Raw genomic sequence first — 17,715 nt, forward strand, 5'->3', positions numbered from 1 at the left:
TTATTCATCTTATTAGTTAAATAATTCTTTAATTTTTTAATTAAGTTAATTATATCATCATTAATTATTTCAATTCTATCTTTCATCAATTAATCATTTAACCTTCTCTCTAATATTAATTAACTAGCAATCACACCTTGGGATGCAATGGGTACACCGAAGAGGTTTGGAAGGTCAATTAAGGAATTTTTTGGTCTATTTGTTTGCATACAAGTGTTTAATGTGGTCGATTGATAGGGAGATATATGGTACAAAGAGATGGATAAACAATGTGGTAGAGATAGAGGGAGATATGGACAAACAAATATGGAGAGGTGAAGAGATAGATATAGATGTATAGGAAGAGGGAGAGGGATAAAGATGAATGGCCAGAGAGAGAGAGAGACATGTCCAAAGATAGAGGGGGAGAGAGAGAGGGGGGGGGGGAGATAGAGGTAGAGATGAATATAAAGCTAGAGGGGATGAGAGAGATAAATATATAATTAGATAGAGAGACACAGAGGGAGAGATAAAGATAGAGACAAATAGGAAGTTTGAGAGAGACAAAGAGAGATATAGAGGAAGAGGGAGAAATATAAAGATGTATAAATGGTGAGATACTTGTGATAGAGATAGATGGATACATAGAGAGGAGGGCGAAGGAGAGGGAGATAGATGGATATGTAGAGAGAGAAATAGAGAGTAGACATAGAAGTATGAATGGGGCACTCGAGAGGGAGAGAAAAAAATATATGAAGAGAGAAAGGGAGATATTGGTACAACATTTGTGCAATGCATTTGTGTAGTACATGAGGTCGATTGGTACAACATTTAGAAAATTATATTGTCTGTGCAACAAAGGTCTTAATGGGGAAGTGATAGCTCCAAATCAACTACATATCTACTTAGAAGGAACCAAATGTAATTGAAACAAAACCTTTGAATGAAGAAGATAATAGGGTTCAATAACTAATAGGCTCGTGTTATCTTTGCATTGGGAAGATAGGGAGAGTGAGGGAGAGATATGAATATAAATATAGGTAGAGATAGAGGGGGAAGAGCAAGAGAGATAGGAGTAAGGAGATGGAGATAGGGGATAAGGTTAGAGAGGAAGATAGCAATATATATGTAGGTGGAGATGGATATGGATATGAAGTGAGATATGAAGAGGACAGGGGGAGATACACAGAGAGGATAAAGAGTTTTTTAAAGAACAGTGGAGGGAGAGAATGGGAGAGGGAGATATAGAAATATAAAGATAGAGATATATAGGAGTGGATAGAGATGGAGCAATAATGAGATATAGATAGAGAGAGATGGAAGAAGAAATATGGAGAGGAGAGAGAGAGAGAGAGAGAGAGAGAGAGAGAGAGAGAGAGAGAGAGAGAGAGAGAGAGATGAATATAAAAGGAGAGAGGAAGACGTAGGGAAATATAGAGAGATAGAGAAAGGAAACAAGAGAGGTAAAGATAGAGAGTTATGGAGATAGATAGGGACAGATGAAGAAAGGTAAAATGAGAGATAAAGATGGAGAGGTATGGATATAAATAGGGAGAGATAGAGAGGAATGGATACAAAAATATTGAGGAAGAGGGAGAGGGAGAGATCTATAAAGAGATATAGATGGTGAGATATAGTAGAAATAAATAGAGGTTGAGAGACAGAGACAGAGACAGAGAGAGAGAGAGAGAGAGAGAGAGAGAGAGAGAGAGAGAGAGAGAGAGAGAGAGAGAGAGTATAATGTCATCTACATTTAAGTTATTAATTTTAAATTATGGCTAATTACATTTATTCTCTTATATCAATTAATTATGCCCAAATTAATGCAAGGTTATATTTTATTGATCATGGAGTTGTAAAGGAGTTAAGTTATAGAAACTGAAGGAGTTGGAGATCTTAAAGGAGTTATAGAATAGAAATCAAAGTAGGTGGGGGGGGAGGGGGGTGGAGGGGCGGGTGTTTGTTAAGGACTAGTTATATAATAAAAATTGAAAAAGCTAGAAAAAGATTTGCATAATAGAAATGGATGATCAAATGTTGTAACAATATTATTTATTTATATTTTGTATACATTTATGTTGTATATGAAGTCAATTGGAGAGATCCAAAAGGGTAGAGAGATGGACAAATAATGAGATAGATATGGAAGGAGAGATTGAAGAATAAGTTTGAGGAGATACAAATAGAGAGGGAAAGAGATACAATCTATCCTTATCTATCTCTCTATTTGTCTCATGAACAATATAAAAGTCTCTATTAATTTTTTTTTGAAATTGTTATATTACTAAACTAAAAACAAGAACATCCTCAAGACAAAGATCATAACATCTTATAGATGGATGCATTTATATCATACCAAGATATTAGATCTCTACAATAATTATTTTTATCTCACCTTTTCTACACCTTTAGAAATAACCTCTCATGATTCATCATTTAATCCAAGTTTTCCTATTATTATGGATTTATGTGTGTTACCTCTCCCTGTGTCCACCTCCAAAGGCTTGTGAGTCCAAGGCCCTAACTCCATATTGTTTGAGGTTAGAATCATGCCTTAGTTGACTTTGGCAGAATGGATACCCTTAATCTTTGATTCTTAATGAATTTTTTTGAGCTTAAGCACATATTGAATATAAAACAATATTTTGAAAAATATAAAAGTTTTTATTAAAAAAATTAATTTTTTTTGTTATATTATTAAAATAAAAACAAGAACATCCATATTAAAAATTAATATTATTTAAATTTGACTAATACAATATCATTTTCAAACATTTTGATCATAATAAATATTTTTATCAACAAAAATAAGAACTTGAAATATTTAATAAATTTAAATAATTATAACATATTTAATTAAAAAATATAAATAACAATATTTCAAACTTAATAATATTTTATTATCAATTAGTATAATTTATATAATAATAAAGACTAAGTACTTAAAAAGCATAATTTTAAATAACATTAAGTGAAAAGTATGAAGATATTCTTTAATTAGTAATGCTTTTTCATAGGAATCCAATGTTGACATGGCAATAACATCGAACCATAGAAAGGAGCCACGGAAGGGTGCACATTCATAATAAATTTGATTAATGAAACATAGCAACCAATAGCTACGAGATTCTGACGTTATGCCTGAGTTTTCCGGTAGAGATGTACAAAACCCTATCAAAGCATAGAAGGGGGGAAATCGAGAATATAAATTGTTGGGATGAAAAACGAAAACCATCCAACATGGGAATGACACAAAAGCATTTGAAACTAGGTACAACATTAACGACACAACATGGGAATGGCGAACATCCCCGGAGTAAAATTGTTGATGAAAATGAACTGACGGAAAGATGGATGGAAAGATGGACGATTTTGATTTATTCTATCGTCTTGAATTTCGTGTAAAGAACTTTGCACCGTTGATATTTTAAGTGAGCTGCTCAACTTCATATAGGATACACCTTCGGTGTAAATATTTATTATTTAATTAATTATGATTTTAATCCTTTAATTGAATAATCTTTATTATTTAATAAAACTCAATTTCTAAATAATTAAATAGTTTCTTTAAATTATTTAATTAGTTAATTTATTCTTCTAATTCAACTTCAAATTCCAAATCCCCAAATTCTAATTTCAATTATTTCTCAATTTTAAATTCAAATTCTAAAAATCAATATTTAATTCATATGCAAAATTCAAATTGAAAATCTAAATCAAGTTCAAAAGCATGCAATATTTCATTGGTTTATTTAGAATTCTTTAATTGGAATAGAGATTCGTGATTTCCCTTTTAATTCTAGTTAAGCAATGATGAATTTCTTTGTAAAACATTTGGTGAACCCGATGTAATTTCCCTCAATTTATTTGACTAATTCTTAGAATATCATGGAATTTTATTTCAACAATTCAACTAGAGCCAGATTAAAACTCTTGCTTAACTATGATCTAGCAATTCTTTGATTGAGCTCACGAAGTAATAAATAGAGCCGAGATTTAATCAATTAGACAAATAATTAGTACATGATCAATGAGACATTTTTAGGTGTCTACATTTGTCCCTATTTGAGACAATGTTGAAACAATGTTGTTTCAAAGAAAACAAAAAAATCCTGCCCCAGTGTGCCCCAGTGACACCTAGGTTGTAAATATGCCCCCTCGGAAAATTGGTCGAAAAAATTATGGAACAAAGACCAATTTAATGATACCATGCTAGTGAGTAATAATTTCCAGTTTTGTGCGATTTCGAGTCCGTTTGACAGACCTACAAGTGCATTGAAATTCAGGGGGAACATGGTCGTTGGAGAGAGAAAAAACCCTAATTTTGAGCTATAAATAGAAAATTGACGCCTTCATTTGCTCATTTGCTTTCTTTTAAGTTCATAGATTCCTTGGCAAGTTCAAAGCTTTCTTGCGAGTATTTACAATATCATAAATCGTTTTATTAAGATTTAGTTGAGGATTAGTCCTTCATAGGTTTTAGTATCCTCATTTAGCGTTTTTAAGTGCCCGTCACAAGGTCACAAAAAGAAAAAGGTAAGATGGATCCTAACAACGACCCACTGATCAACCCTACTTGGAACATGGATATATCAAACAGTCAACCCAATCAACAATTGAACCCTTACACTATGCAAATGATACAAGAGGTTCAACAAAAATTGACATATGCAGAGATTCAAGTTTCTCAACAAGATCCACAAGTCCTCATGGTTCTAAATTCTCTTATAAATAATGACAGGAAAAGGTATCTTTCCTTGTTATTACAAAACGGTGCCAAGTTACCTCAAGATTTTGACATCACAACAATCCTACCACTAGATATACCTTGAGTCAGAATATCAGTCAAATACCTAATGTAACACAAACACAAGCTACGGCTTCAAGTTCCTCCCAAAGTGCAGCAGCGTAATCAACTCAAACAACTTTGGATTCAAGTTACATAAGTTCCCAAACTAGCATGGCATCATCAACCATAAACATTAAGACACTATTAGCACATGCTAGTGTAACATCTCAAACTACACCAGCAATATCAAGCACCTCTACACCAATAAAAACACAAACCTCACAGGTTTCAAATCCGACAAGTGCAACACAACCTGCGGTTTCCCATTCAATGGGTTCCACCTATAGTCATCAGAGCATAAATCTAGGTTCTGCTAATACATTTGGTACAACTCAACCAAATGTTAGTTCACAATTTGCTTATTCCACACCACCTAGCAGAAGCTAGAACACACAATGTTATAGTTATGGTACATATCAAAAACCTCCCATCTACATTGCCACTAATCCTTTTGTGGGAAACATGTACGCATAGAGTGCACCATTAACTCAAATGGAAATTATCGCTCAACAAGTATAGAATCTCCAACAACAGATAATAACTATACAAACCGGCAATGACAAGAAGAATTATACAATGGAGGAATTATGTCCTTATCACTTTGATCATATGCTATACATGCCTGCTTTCCCTCCTCACTTTGAAACACCAAAATTTGACAAATACCAAGGGAAAGTTGATCCTAGGGATCATATCAAAGAGTTTTTTACTTCTTGTATAGAAATTGCATATGAGGATACCTATTTGATGAGATTGTTTCCTAAGAGTCTTGGAGGTTTCGCTTTGGAATGGTTCTCACACCTTCCATTGAAGATCACATTATGGGTTGAACTAGTTGAATAGTTCATACCAAATTTCTCACATAACATTGATACCCCAGTGACTTTCATGGATCTATTTGCATCCTTTTTACAATGGTGGAGATGTCTCTATCGTAGATGTCCAAGTCATATTCCATAAATTGAACAAGTTGAGATGTTCGTAGAAAACTTAATACCACAAATTAAATACCCAATACAAATGCAGTGTTTGACCTCATTCAAACAAATAACTAAAAAAGCTTCGAAGTGTGAGAAAGGGCTTATAGACCAAGGTATCCTAAAATATGGAGGTTTGACTAACAACACAAAGAAAGATAAACCTAAGTTTTGGTCAAGAAGCAAAAACATTACCAATGACGGTGTTGTGGATTCCTATATAGTGAACATGGCTCAACCAACTATATCATTACAAGAACCAATTCAATCGTCCTTTCAAAACAAAAGTTAGTTTCAATAAAACAACACAGTGTCAACAAACACAAACTCTATACCATCTACTAATACAAGATTTCTAAGAATGAACACACCTAGAAGGAACTACACACCACTGGGAGAACCTATTGAATTAGCATTAAAGAAACTAATATAGACAAACGTGATCACTTTGTCGAAAATCAGGGTGTATAAATCATGTCCTTTCAAACCAACCTAGTGGAATGACAATGACTTCTATGAGTACCATCGTACAAAGGGCCATAAGACTGCAAGTTGTTAGAAATTGAAGAACTTGATTCAGGATCTTATCGACCAAGGGGACATCATTGTGGATACAAATAAGAGATCAACAAACACAAATCACACCATATTTAAGGATCCCTTTGTCAAACACGATAAGGGAAAGGCCTCAACCTTAGGAACACAAAACAATACTGCAAACTACACCAATGTGGCTTATGATTACATAATTAATACTCTCAATGCAAGAGATGCAGTAGATGCTACAATCACTATTAACCCAAGAAACAGAAATGACGGTATCACAAATGAGGATAAATATATAAATCCAAATTTATGGAGAGATGACTATGATAACCATGTATTTATGATGTTAGAAGCACCACAATATGATGAAGATAAGAATCTCTATCTTATACACCGAGGGAAAGAAGAATCACCACATCTAGATTGGTTTGAAAATAATAAATCTATAACAGAGTTTCTGGCTGTCAGAGATGGATCACTATATGATGACTACAAAGTAGGTTTTGAAATAGATCTTGACAGGATAGCGTACTTTGGAGAGGCAAGCTCCTCTACTTCACAAGAATAGGATGAGATCGAAAGCAATAGTAAAATTAGATTAGAGTACTTTCCTATTGAGAAAGAAGAACCACCACATTTGGATTGGTTTGAAAATGATGAAGCTATAGTAGAGTTCATGGGTGTCAGATTTCCATAGGATAATTAGAAGGCGGGTTTTGCAATAGACCTTGATAGCATAGCATACTTTGGAGAAGCGAACTCCTCTATTTCACAAGATCCTGATAAGAGTAAAAACATTGGTAAAAGCAAACTAAATGATCTTCCTATTGCGCAAGAAGGTTCTGCATCGCTGGTGGAAAGGACAAAAGAAGTAAATATAGAAGAAGTTGAAGTGGACATAACATACACTTTGTTAAGTCATATGTTGATATGTTAGAGATAGATCCAGAGTTAGTATTACATCACTTACCATTATTACCAGGAATCAAGCCATACAAACAAAAACTCAGGAAGATGAATCCACATATCTCTTTAAAAGCATAGTTACAGAAGTTGTGGGATGTCAATTTCATAAGACCCATTGATTATGGTTAGATTAGATTGCATTTATCATATCATTTCTTTAGCACTACATGTTGCATATAGTTTCTTTTCAAGCGTATCATATTCACAATTTTTATTAGCATATAGTTGCATCAATAAAACAAGGAGATTATCTTAGTTAATCACCTATTTGCACTCAGAAGGAGTGAGGGTAATCTTATTTCTTAGATACTTGTACATAAATTTTTTGAAAGCTTAAGGTCATCCATCTTCAACTTCACCCTGTGATTGAGCTTTATCTATGGTTGGGTAGAAGTTTTACTATTGAGCCTTGTTACCTGAAAGCTATCAATTTCTATATATTACACATTAATCGTTTTCTCTAAGTCATTGTAGATACCTAGTTCATCATATGACTAGTAAAAAATACAAAATTCTACTTCAACGCTGTTGTAATTGTCATACCCATGTAGGTTTCATTACTTACAAGCCAATGCAATAATATTAAAGAAAAAGAGCTATGCCTATTTACATATCAAAATATCAAGGCAAAAGAGCAAGAAAGATATTTAACTTAAATATCATGCATAAAAGTGCATTAAAAGCTCGACTATGGGAAAATGCGGGTAACTCCATTAGGGCTATGGACGTCTGCTGGAAATGGAGCAATATTCGAGAGATTACGATGAATAACCTCATTAGGGCTATAGACATATGACTGGCAGCAAGGCTTTATCCAATATGTTTTTGAAGTCAGAATAACTTACGTAGCTAGTCACATAGGATTCTAAGGGTCTTTAATGGTTACAAGGGTTGGAATAAATTCAATTGCACACACATTGGCAAAATAAGACCAAAAGTTTCAAGAATCGGTGGGGAAGTTTTCCACATCTCCATTTATAAATCCTAGTTACTTAGTGTGTTAATTTGGATTGAACTCCTATCTCTTAAATGTTTTGTACCTTTAATTCAATTGGTGCATTATAGAATGATAAGCATAGACAATCATCCTTGTCCAAATAAGAAGTTCCTTTTCATCTTGCATATTGCATTAACATAGTTTCATATCAAAAATTTCATTGCATCCATGTGTATTCCCTAGATCATCATGTCATAATAGGTTTGCATACTAGGGGCATTGCTAGAAAAAGTTCAAAAAAATTCATAGAAAGTCTTGAAAAAACCTCCAAAAATTGAAAAAATTCCTGAGAAAATACCAAAAACTTTTAAAAACGACAAAACTCAAAACATCAAAAAACACAAAAATCAACCAAAAACATTCAAATATGATCCTACAAAAATACAAAACATCGAAAAATCTCTTGGAAAAGAACTAAAAACAAATTACAATAAAATGTCTCACAAGTCATTGTCTTGTCTCAAACAGAGATGGATACACTCGAAATCAGACAGGTCAGTCTTAAACGGGGTCCACATTTTATGAGATCAGGCATTATCAACCATCACATCAAGCAATCAAGAACGAAGGCACATATCAATATGGTTGTTGGATTTTGTCCTAGTTATTCTTTGTATTTTATCATTTGGCCATAGATTATGTTCCTATGCTACTCAAGGATGTCCAGAAGTGACTAGAAGAGCTGCGATGGGCATGATATTTTTCTTTGTTTGTTGTTTGTGGTGTGGACCAATGAATTTCTGGGGAAATGGTACCCTAGGTGTCTATGTTGGTGCGTTCATTCGACAAATATCTCATGCAAAATATCATGGATAGTTATGCTTGTGACTATCGCACATACCTTGACCCTTGGTGCTATTTCTAGAATGGAGGGGTTTACTCCTTGTCTAATATGTGTTTGTTTCTTCAATGAGATATATTTACATCTTGGTTCCTTATACCCTGATGTGCAAATCTCCATTGTTACATAATAAGGTTCAGTGATGAATATATATTGCGCTATGAATAAAGGCACACAAGTTTGTGTATCCATCATCATCAATCATTTTCATTTCATTTTCTCATCTTAGTTTTGTTGATTCTGTCTCAAGATCATTCTCTCATCAATTCTCTTTTTTTCAAATCAATCCCATCAATCCAATCAATCAATCAATCTACAAATCATTGCAACCATCTCCTCTATCAAATCAAACTCATTCAAGTCAATTCCATCATTCATCTAACATATTTCATGAATTCTCTCTAATCTTACATTTCTTCTTTCTACTAACATTTCTACTAATCGTTAAATTGGTCTCAGTTCCATAATTTTTCAACCAATTTTTCGAGGGGCAACAATTATACCCTAAGCATTGTCAGGACACATCGAGGCAAATTTTTTTTTGTTTTCTTTGAAACAATATCGTTACAACATTGTCTCAAATAAGGGAAAATGTAGACACCTAAAAATGTCTCATTGATCATGTACTAATTATTCATCTTATCAGTTAAATAATTATTTAATTAAGTTAATTATTCCAATTCTATCATCATTAATTATTCCAATTCTATCTTTTCATCAATTAATCATTTAACCTTCTCTCTAATATTAATTAAATATTTATTATTTAATTAATTATGATTTTAATCTTTTAATTAAATAATCTTTAATTTTTAATTAAACTCAATTTCTAAATAATTAAATAGTTTCTTAAAATTATTTAATTACTTTATTTATTCTTCTAATTCAAATTCTAATTTTGTCTAATTTTGAATTCAAATTCTAATTTCATCTCATTTAAGTTACATGTGCATTTCAATTTCATGATTTCAAAAATAAAATTCGAGGACATGCAAAAATCAAATTGAATATCTAAATCAAGTTTGCATGAGTTCAAAGATCAAATTGAATTAGAAATATAAATCAATATTTAATTTGCATGCAAAAATTAAATTGAAAATCTAAATCAAGTTCAAAAGCATGCAATATTTCATTGGTTTATTTAGAATTCTTTAATTGGAATAGGGATTTGTGATTTCCCTTTTAATTGTAGTTAAGCAATGATGAATTTCTTTGTAAAACACTATATAATGTCATTTCCAGTGACTATAGCTTGCGTAGGCTATACAATATTGTTCGTGTAAATAATTATTCATCTTGGATATTATTACACTTAGTTAAGTTTACTTAGGAAATGCATTTCATAGTAGTTTGGGTATGAGACACTTGGGTGTTTGTGCCACATTGGGATAGTGTGTGTAGGAGAAATTCCACCTTTTATGGTGTTGATCTTGTTATTGCACTCCACATTCAGTGGGTGATCCACCTCATGTGGACTATTATATTATTTCTCCTACCTACCCACACCTATTTCCTACCTACCCTTGTTTCTTATTGAGCCACATGTCATGTTTGTGTGCTCACATATCCCTAGCCTTGCCTATATAAGCAGGCTCATCTACCTTGTATGTAATTTGATATTATTGATCATTTTCTATTGATGAGAATACAGTTTATTCTTGTCCTATATTGTGTCTCTATTTTGTACATTTCATTGAGCTCTTGATCTTGGCAAAATCTCACATGGTATCAGAGTCATTGGGGCTTCATTGATTCATCTTGAAGAGGCATTATTGCGACGTCAAGAGGCAGATTTGAGGAGCAGCATCTTTTGGAGGCATCCTAGACCAGATCTGACCCCGCCATTGCGTCCAGAAGGTCGTTTCCATGAATTTTGGTTATAAAGTTGGCCTATTTTGGTGAGAAAATTTTTTTTTGCCAATTTTGTCATTATTGTACGAATTTCAAAAAAATTTCATATTTTCCGAAAAATAAAAATAAAAAAAATTCGAAAATTTTTCGTCAAAAAATTGAAAAAAAAAAAAAATATTTCGAAAAAAAAAAAAAAAAGTTTTGGAAAAATTTATCAAAAATTAAAAAAAAAAAAATCAATTTTTGGGGGGTCCGCAGACCCCCCCAAATCCCGTGACCCCCGTACCGCAGTGTTAATTGTCTGCAGGGCCTGTACTCCTCCTGCCACTGCCATACTTTTCACCAGCATTCGTGCCATCTCTTCCGGCCCCTCGACAGCCACGTCCTACACCTGCTCCGGTCGCTGTGCCCAGCCTGCCGTTGTGCTCACGGTTCCCGTCGTCCGCGGTTTGCTGCTGCTCCGGCCTAGCTCTCCATCATCGGAAGACACCACCACCCGCTGACACCTCCACCTGCCGCTACCTCCGGCTCCTCCGATGCCACCGGCTCCTCTGGTCACGCTGCTTCTACTCGCCGACATCCGTGCCACGTCAACCCGGCCCCACGTGATCTCTGCCAGCAACCTCCCGCCACGTGGACTGTCCACCTCAGTGCTGGGCTCGCCGTCCTCCGACCATGTTAGCTAGACACATCAGATAGCCACGTCATTTTTTTGCCCAGTCACTGCCACATCATCAGCCAATTCAGCATGCCACGTCAGATTTCTGTACTGCCACATAATATTTTTCGGCCAACCAGATCACGCCATGTCATCAGTCCGTACTGTACGAACGCTGAATGGGAAGGGAGACGAATTTTCTTGACGGGAAGATGGGCATCAAATTTAACCCCACAGTTTGCTGACGTCATCATTTTTCAAAAATTTTGTAGGCCCCTCTCATTTGCATTTCTGATTTTGCAGTTCAACTTCAGACGATGACATCTTGCTCATTTTTGCTCCTTTTTTCGAGCAATTTTTTTGGAAATGGGCTAGAATTTCGTGCTATCCGCAGTGGTGAAGAAATTTTTTTATTTTGATGCACGGATTTTTTAGAAAATGCAGTTTTTGGTGACTATACCTGAATAATCCCAGTTTTTGCAACTTTAGAGGCTTCATTTAGGGTCATACGACCTCCTTTTTAGGTGTCATTTTTTTTGAAAGTGCGTATTTTTTTGTCTACTTTCACATAATGCTATCAGATTGATGCCATTGTAAGTAGAAATTGTACTTTCATATTTTGGCCATTTTTGGCTCTCTTGATACTTGTATATTTGCTTGAATCTCAGTTAGATTCATTGCACTATTGATTGAAGTCTCTTGTATCTCATTTGAGAAGTTGTAAAATTTGCATCATAAGTCCACTTTGCCTTGTTTTGCAAGTGGCTCATTGTAATCGCACTAAGTATAAAGTGCCAAAATCATCACTTTGGGGGGGGGGGTACTTTGATTGAGTGAATTTGGGGGGGTGTCTCTTGTGCTTTTGAGTTCTTGTGTTCCTTCCTTTTTGCTGCTATGGGTTCTTCTAAGTTTCCTCTCTTAACTCCTCATAATTTTGCTACTTGGAAAATTGATGCATGGAGTAAACTTATGGAAAAAGGACTCACTCATTACATTGATGGAACTATTGTTGCTCCCACTGATCCTAAGGTTGATCCAGTTGGTCACTTGGATTGGCTCACTAAAAATATCATGGCAATTGGTACCTTAAGAAAGTATGTATCAAAGGATCTCATTTTTCATATTGAGAAGTGTACTCTAATCAAGGATGCTTGGCAAAAGTTTCAAGACTTGTATGGTCAAGTTGATGAGATTAGGGGATATCAAATTGATAGTGATCTCACCATGTTAGATCCCAAGAACTTTGATACTATACAAGATTATGTCACTAAGGCAAATGAGTTGAGGGCACAACTCAAAGGTTGTGACATTGATAAGAAGGATACTCAATTGATATTCAACTTGATAGGCAAGCTTCCACAAGAATATGCAACATTTGTTTCTAGTTTCCAAACCCATAGGATGACAATGGGTTCAAGCTACAAAATGCCTACATTTGATGCTTTCAATGAAATGTTGATGATAGAACAAACTAAGTTGATAAGCATGGGCATTCTTAAGGCTTCTAAGTCTCAAGCATTAGTGGCAAATCAAGGGAACAAAGGAAATCAAGGAAAGGACAACTCAAACAAGAAAAAATGGCAATCAAAGCCCAAGGACAAAGCACCATTTTCTCCAAAATAAGGAGATTCATCCTCTTCCAAGAGAGATAATTCACCAAAGAGGGAGAGACCTACTTGTGCTTATTGTAAAAAGATTGGTCATGAGGAGCATCGTTGCCATTCTAAGAAGATTGATGAGCTCACACATATCATCAAAAAGCATAACATTGATTTGCCTAAAGTCTACAAGAAGGATGATTCATCAACTTCCACTTCCTCACATTTAAAAGGAAAAGGGCAAGCATTCATGGCTTCTACAAGTGGGAAGACTCACTCTTTTGGGACAAGAAAAGGAAAAGCTCTATGTGCTACTATCAGTCATGATTCAGAGAGATGGCTTCTAGATTCAGGGGCTTCTCACCATATGACATCTTCGCAGTCTATGTTCTCTACATTTGAGCCTTGCACCATGCCACAGATTTTAATGGGAAATCATACATACATGGATGTGATTGGGAAAGGATCTATTGACATTGGGGATAACTCCTTCAATGATGTGTTGTGTGTACCCCACTTGACAAACAATCTCCTTTCTATCTATCAAATCACACATGGCGCAACTAAGAGGGTTGTGGAGTTCACACTTGAGTTAGTTTTCATTAGAGACTTGGAGACTAGAGCTATCATTGCGACTGGGGTGGTTGATCATGCATCTCGGTTATACTCATTTTCAGATTTTGTTGATGATGATGATTTCACATTTGATGATTCTATATATGATGATCACACTTCTTGTGATCGTTCAGATTTTGAGGAGAACTTTGGGCACTTGAACATGGGGATTCTCATATGTGACCCCATTCTTGAGCCTTGTATTTTATCTCCTCATATTGATATCACATCACCTATTGCACCTGATGATGTGGATAGTGTGACAGTTTTGCCTTCATGTGATTCAGTGCAGCAGGATATTCATTGTCTTCCAGCTTCAGATTCATGGGATGATTACTTGACAGATATTGCAGGTTTGTTTGTGGAATCCTACATTGCAAATTTGAGAGACATCATTGATGACATTCATCTTCTCTTTGATGAAGGTGATCCTTCTTCGACTGTTGCGAGGGCACACTCTAACCCTCTTGTTCATTCTCTACATGACCATTCTTTCGAGGTTGACATGATTGTGGATACTTATGTACAGCAGTTGGAGGAGGTCTCTTTATTTTTTGAGGAGACATGTGAGTCTTTGGGACATGTTCTACATCCATCTCCACTAGATCATGGAGTTCCTTTTTCAGTAGTGTGGCATAGTTTACCACCTTTGGAGGGGGTATCTTTCAACATCGACCTGGGGACACTTGAGCAGTTTTTAGAGATTCCATTCATCATGAGTTTTCTTCATACATCTTCCCTTCTTGATTGGGGAGACTTCATGGATACACCTTTGGTTTTGTTTCTTCCTAAGGGGAGGAATGTTGTTTGACGTTCGTGGACCAGTTTCTTCATACATCGAGCTTCTATCATTGGTGCAAATTCCACATTGAGGGGGGGCTTCCTAGCTTCTCTTCTTCTCTCATATGGGGGGGACTTTTTCCTCACATGGGGTTTTGTCCTTCACATTCTTCTATGAGAGTTCTCTTGTATGTTTTTCATCTCTCTTTTGGGGGAGGGTTTTTTCCCATTGGGTTTTTCTCTCTTTCCCCACTTTGTGAGAGTTTTCATTGCATTGGTTTGCATGCATTTGCATTTGTACATGGGTACCTAACATGGCCTCGTAGCCGGGACCCATCTTGCATTGCTTAGTTGCATTGTAGACTTAAGTGCATTCCCCTAAGTTGCACTTAAGGGGGGGTGTTGGTGTAAATAATTATTCATCTTGGATATCATTACACTTACTTAAGTTTACTTAGGAAATGCATTTCATAGTAGTTTGGGTATGAGACACTTGGGTGTTTGTGCCACATTGGGATAGTGTGTGTAGGAGAAATTCCACCTTTTATGGTGTTGATCTTGTTATTACACTCCATATTCAGTGGGTGATCCACCTCATGTGGACTATTAGATTATTTCTCCTACCTACCCACACCTATTTCCTACCTACCCTTGTTTCTTATTGAGCCACATGTCATGTTTGTGTGCTCACATATCCCTAGCCTTGCCTATATAAGCAGACTCATCTACATTGTATGTAATTTGATATTATTGATCATTTTCTATTGATGAGAATACAATTTATTCTTGTCCTATATTGTGTCTCTATTTTGTACATTTCATTGAGCTCTTGATCTTGGCAAAATCTCACAAATATATTAACTTTGAGGCTATAGTGTCTTATTTCGCGAATTCATTCTAGAATCTTGTTCAGAAAGATTATCAGAAATATTGAACATTTTCCATCATGAAAATGGTTATCTACCTTCTAAAATGCATCAAAACATCATTATCTTTTATATATTATAAATATATTATAATAAATGTTTGATGCATTTCAAAACCTGAATAATCATTCCTATCACCATCATCCACATTAACAAATTTGAGGGTTGGAATGTGACTCAATAAAATAATTATTATCCAGTGTTAGACCACAATGTGGCGGCTCGTAGCATGTCTTGACTATATCAAACTTGCATGCAAAAAAGATGGCGACTTCACCATTCCACGTACAACACGTTGAAAATACATACAGAGGAAAGCACACATTGAAAACAGACTGCAAAAAATATTTGATATACCATTTCAACCTGAGATTCAAGCATAAATTCCTTGCCTTCATTTACAAATTCAGTTGCATACTATCTATCATCTTAGTTCCTTGTGCATAAAGTCATTTTTTGCAGTCTGTTCATTTATAAATTCAGAATGCATGTTCTTTTTTAGCAATTTTCTGTTCATTTTTTTTCAGTTTTGGGTCAATTGGTTTCCTCTGCATAAAACTACAAAACGAGCTCAAGAGAAAAGCGATGACAGAATTCAATTCATACTCAAACAATTATTTTCACAGTTTTTTGGCAATTTAGGGAATTTAAGGATGATAGTAAGCCCGGGATGATTAGAATTTTTGATACTCCTTAGTTGTGAATGGTTTACATGACTTACCTTCTCTGCAAACATAAAACCAGGCCTTGAAAACCTTTGTTGGGTACAATTCATGAAACCAGTTTCGCTTTTTGATCTCGTATTTTTTTAATAATATTGATTCCTTCATTTTGTAGTCTATTTTTTAAATTCTCATCTATCTTGAAAAGGATTGAGGCATATACAATTACATGTATAGTGACTCGAAATCAAAACAATCTTTTGGCAATTCAATTTACACACTTTTTTATTATCGCTTCTGTTAGAAAAGGTAATACTACCTTCTATTTTATGGAAATGATTATTTAGTTTCTATAATGCATCAAGATATCGTTATCTTTTATATATTATAAATACATTATAGTAAATGTTTGGTGAATTCTAAAAACTAGATAGGCATTCTCCCATTTCACTTAGTTAAATTATTTAAATTGTTTCAATTGTCTAAACTTACAAACTCGTAATCATTGCAAATGTGATGTTGATAATCATAATTGGTTGTCATTGATATCATCATAATGGTTGGTATTATTGTTTGTACATCTAAATAGTGTAAAAAGTATTAAACAATACATAAATGAGACAAGCATTGAAATAGAAAGCAAATTAAGATTTAGAAATGTAAACTTTGCCCTCTTTGTGATGTCCCATTTTTCTCTAATCTTAAGGATTTTGAAGATCAATAGATGTGGCTCTCAGCAAGCAGCATGATCATCAAAATGACTACCTAAGATATGAGTAGCTGCATGATTTATGATAAATGCAAGATTGATATGATATGATGCTAATATTATGCTAAAATGATCCTCTAAATGCTAATGATAAATGCAGACTTGAAGAGAGTAACAATACAAAATTAAGCTAAGTACCAGGTGCTGATTGATTGAAAATGAGGTGTTTTTATAGGATTTCCAAGGTGAAAGTTGAGGTGGTAGGAATCGATAGTCAAGATCCGATTTGGAGATATCAAGGGCTAGGGATGGAGAAGTTGGAAAAGAGGTTAGCAAGAGAGACACATGTCATCTCTAGGGTGACAAGTGTCCAATAATTTCTAACCAATTGCCCACAAGAAGGCAAGTGTCAAGGGGTGAAAGACATGTGGGAAAGATGCCACGTGTCTTCAAGAGAAGGTGGACACTCCAAAGAGGTTGGAAAGAGGTTAGGATGAGGAAGTTAGAAGGGATATAGGGTTAGTTAGACCCAAGATTAGACTGAATGGGTTAGGTTAGAATATGGTTAGGCTAGGTGGTTAAAATTTAGGAGCCATGTGCTTATTTGAATTAAAAATTCAAATAATTGGGAATGGATAATTAAATTCAACAAATGATTTAATTTGTTTATTTAATTATAGGAATAGTAGAAATGAATTTAATGGTGGGGAAATTAATTAATTGAGATTAATTAATCAAGGGGAATTGGAGAAATGAACTAT

Source organism: Cryptomeria japonica, chromosome 7, assembly GCF_030272615.1.
Source record: "Cryptomeria japonica chromosome 7, Sugi_1.0, whole genome shotgun sequence".
Lineage (NCBI taxonomy): Eukaryota > Viridiplantae > Streptophyta > Pinopsida > Cupressales > Cupressaceae > Cryptomeria > Cryptomeria japonica.